Source organism: Arachis stenosperma, chromosome 5 (genome assembly GCF_014773155.1).
Source record: "Arachis stenosperma cultivar V10309 chromosome 5, arast.V10309.gnm1.PFL2, whole genome shotgun sequence".
NCBI lineage: Eukaryota > Viridiplantae > Streptophyta > Magnoliopsida > Fabales > Fabaceae > Arachis > Arachis stenosperma.
Genome location: NC_080381.1, coordinates 35,814,331 through 35,818,454, shown reverse-complemented (window position 1 = coordinate 35,818,454; position 4,124 = coordinate 35,814,331). Strand labels below are relative to the sequence as shown.

At 39.9% G+C, this 4,124-nt stretch overlaps 1 non-coding gene across 1 annotated transcript; it reads left to right on the top strand.

Annotated features, from left to right (window-relative positions):
* The first annotated feature begins 2,286 nt into the window (after positions 1-2,286).
* Positions 2,287-2,394, top strand: LOC130983876 (small nucleolar RNA R71). The gene has a single exon (XR_009087846.1). It is a non-coding gene; the product is annotated as a small nucleolar RNA R71 (small nucleolar RNA).
* Positions 2,395-4,124: the final 1,730 nt, after the last annotated feature.

The following is a 4,124-nucleotide window of genomic DNA, read 5'->3' as shown; positions in this document are numbered from 1 at the left end:
GGGTTTTATGAAGGATGGATGTGAGTGGTGAAGAGAAAGATGAGATTTGATAGGTGAAGGGTTTTTTGGGGAAAAGGTGTTGAGGTGATTGGTGAATGGGTGAAGAAGAGAGAGAGTGGTGGGGTTGGTGGGGATCCTGTGGGGTCCACAGATCCTATGGTGTCAAGGAAAAGTCATCCCAGCACCAAATGGCATGCAAAATCACGTTTTGAGCCAATTCTGGCGTTAAACGCCGGGCTGGTGCCCATTTCTGGCGTTTAACGCCAGGTTCTTGCCCTTTTCTGGCGTTTAACGCCAGTCTGGTGCCCCTTTCTGGCGTTAAACGCCCAGAATGGTGCCAGACTGGGCGTTAAACGCCCACCTGCTAGCTTTACTGGCGTTTAAACGCCAGTAGGTTCTTTCTCCAGGGTGTGCTGTTTTTCTTTCTATTTTTCATTCTGTTTTTGCTTTTTCAATTGATTTTATGACTTCTTATGATTATCAACCTACAAAAAAATATAAAATAACAAAAGAAAATAGATAAAATATAATATTGGGTTGCCTCCCAACAAGCGCTTCTTTAATGTCAGTAGCTTGACAGATGGCTCTCATGGAGCCTCACAAATGATCAGAGCAATGTGGGAACCTCCCAACACCAAACTTAGAGTTTGAATGTGGGGGTTCAACACCAAACTTAGAGTTTGGTTGTGGCCTCCCAACACCAAACTTAGAGTTTGACTGTGGGGGCTCTGTTTGACTCTGATTTGAGAGAAGCTCTTCATGCTTCCTCTCCATGGTAACAGAGGGATATCCTTGAGCCTTAAACACAAAGGATTCTTCATTCACTTGAATGATCAGTTCACCTCTATCAACATCAATCACAACCTTTGCTGTGGCTAGGAAGGGTCTGCCAAGGATGATGGTTTCATCCATGCACTTCCCAGTCTCTAGGACTATGAAATCAGCAGGGATGTAATGGTTTTCAATCTTCACCAAAACATCCTCTACAAGTCCATGAGCTTGTTTTCTTGAGTTGTCTGCCATCTCTAATGAGATTCTTGCAGCTTGCACCTCAAAGATCCCTAGCTTCTCCATTACAGAGAGAGGCATGAGGTTTACACTTGACCCTAAGTCACACAGAGCCTTCTTGAAGGTCATGGTGCCTATGGTACAAGGTATTGAAAACTTCCCAGGATCTTGTCTCTTTTGAGGTAATTTCTGCCTAGACAAGTCATCCAATTCTTTGGTGAGCAAAGGGGGTTCATCCTCCCAAGTCTCATTTCCAAATAACTTGTCATTTAGCTTCATGATTGCTCCAAGGTATTTAGCAACTTGCTCTTCAGTGACATACTCATCCTCTTCAGAGGAAGAATACTCATCAGAGCTCATGAAAGACAAAAGTAAGTCCAGTGGAATCTCTATGGTCTCATTTTGAGCCTCAGATTCCCATGGTTCCTCATTGGGGAACTCAGTGGAGGCTAGTGCACGCCCATTGAGGTCTCCCTCAGTGGCGTTCACTTCCTCTCCTTCCTCTCCAAATTTGGCCATATTGATGGCCTTGCACTCTCCTTTTGGATTTTCTTCTGTATTGCTTGGAAGAGTACTAGGAGGGAGTTCAGTAATTTTCTTGCTCAGCTGTCCCACTTGTGCCTCCAAATTCCTAATGGAGGACCTTGTTTTAGTCATGAAACTTTGAGTGGTTTTGATTAGATCAGAGACCATAGTTGCTAAGTCAGAGGGGTTCTGCTTAGAATTCTCTGTCTGTTGCTGAGAAGATGATGGAAAAGGCTTGCCATTGCTAAACCTGTTTCTTCCACCATTATTGTTGTTGAAACCTTGTTGTGGTCTCTGTTGATCCTTCCATGAGAAATTTGGGTGATTTCTCCATGAAGAATTATAGGTGTTTCCATAGGGTTCTCCTAGGTAATTCACCTCTTCTATTGAAGGGTTCTCAGGATCATAAGCTTCTTCTTCAGAAGAAGCATCCTTAGTACTGCTTGGTGCATTTTGCTTTCCAGACAGACTTTGAGAAATCAAATTGACTTGTTGAGTCAATATCTTGTTCTGAGCCAGAATGGCATTCAGAGTATCAATCTCAAGAACTCCTTTCTTCTGATTAGTCCCATTGTTCACAGGATTCCTTTCAGAAGTGTACATGAATTGGTTATTTGCAACCATTTCAATTAGCTCTTGAGCTTCTGCAGGCGTCTTCTTCAGATGAAGAGATCCTCCAGCAGAGCTATCCAAAGACATCTTGGATAGTTCAGAGAGACCATCATAGAAAATACATATGATGCTCCATTCAGAAAGCATGTTAGAAGGACATTTTCTGATCAATTGTTTGTATCTTTCCCAAGCTTTATAGAGGGATTCTCCATCCTTCTGTCTGAAGGTTTGGACTTCCACTCTAAGCTTACTCAATTTTTGAGGTGGAAAGAACTTTGCCAAGAAGGCATTGACTAGCTTTTCCCAAGAGTTCAGGCTTTCTTTAGGTTGTGAGTCCAACCATGTCCTAGCTCTGTCTCTTACAGCAAAAGGGAATAGCATAAGTCTGTAGACCTCAGGGTCAACCCCATTAGTCTTGACAGTGTCACAGATTTGCAAGAATTCAGCTAAGAACTGATGAGGATCTTCCAATGGAAGTCCATGGAACTTGCAATTCTGTTGCATTAGAGAAACTAATTGAGGCTTAAGCTCAAAGTTGTTTGCTCCAATGGCAGGGATAGAGATGCTTCTCCCATAGAAGTCGGGAGTAGGTGCAGTAAAGTCACCCAGCACCTTCCTTGCATTGTTGGCATTGTTGTTGTTTTCGGCTGCCATGTCTTCTTCTTTGAAGATTTCTGTTAGGTCCTCTACAGAGAGTTGTGCCTTAGCTTCTCTTAGCTTTCGCTTCAAGGTCCTTTCAGGTTCAGGGTCAGCTTCAACAAGAATGCCTTTGTCTTTGTTCTTGCTCATATGAAAGAGAAGAGAACAAGAAAATGTGGAATCCTCTATGTCACAGTATAGAGATTCCTTGAGGTGTCAGAAGAAAAGAAAAATAGAAGACAGAGGTAGAAAATTCGAACTTATCAAGAAAGATGGAGTTCGAATTGTGCATTGAGGAATAGTGTTAGTCCATAAATAGAAGGATGTGAGAGGAGGGAAAGTGATTTTCGAAAATCAAGTAAAAGAATTTGAAAACAATTTGAAAAACATTAATTAATTTTCGAAAATAAGAGTGGGAAAGAAATCAAGTGATTTTTGAAAAAGATTTTGAAATTAGAAAAAAAAAAGATATGATTGAAAACTATTTTGAAAAAGATGTGGTTAAGAAGATATGATTGGTTTTAAAAAAATATGTGATTGAGAAGATATGATTTGAAAAACATTTTTAAAAAGATTTGATTTTAATAACTTGGCTATCAAGAAAAGATATGATTCAAACATTAAACCTTTCTCAACAGAAAAGGCAACATACTTGAAATGTTGAATCAAATCATTAATTGATAGCAAGTATCTTTAAAAAAAAAGAAAGAAATTGATTTTGAAAACATTTGATTGAAAAGATATGATTTGAAAAAGATTTGATTTTGAAAAACTTTGAAAACTTGAAAAAAAGTGATTTTGAAAACAAAATCCTCCCCCTTGTGCCATCCTGGCGTTAAACGCCCAGAATGGTGCACATTCTGGCGTTTAACGCCCAATGCACTACCTTTTTGGGCGTTAAAACGCCCAACCAGGTACCCTGGCTGGCGTTTAAACGCCAGTCTGTCCTTCTTCACTGGGCGTTTTGAACGCCCAGCTTTTTCTGTGTAATTCCTCTGCTGCATGTTCTGAATCTTCAGTTCCCTGTACTATTGACTTGAAAATAGAACCAAGATCAAATAAACAATACATGCAAGACACCAAACTTAAGATTAGACACTAGACTCAAACAAGAAACATAAAATATTTTTTTTGGTTTTTATGATTTTGAAATTTTTTTGTGCTTTTTTTTTCGAAAATTATATGAAAATAGAAAATAAAGGTTTCAGAATTCTTAATTTGAATTCCAGGAATCATTGCAATGCTAGTCTAAGACTCCGGTCCAGGAATTAGACATGGCTTCACAGCCAGCCAAGCTTTCAAAGAAAGCTTCGGTCCAAAACACTAGACATGGCCAATGG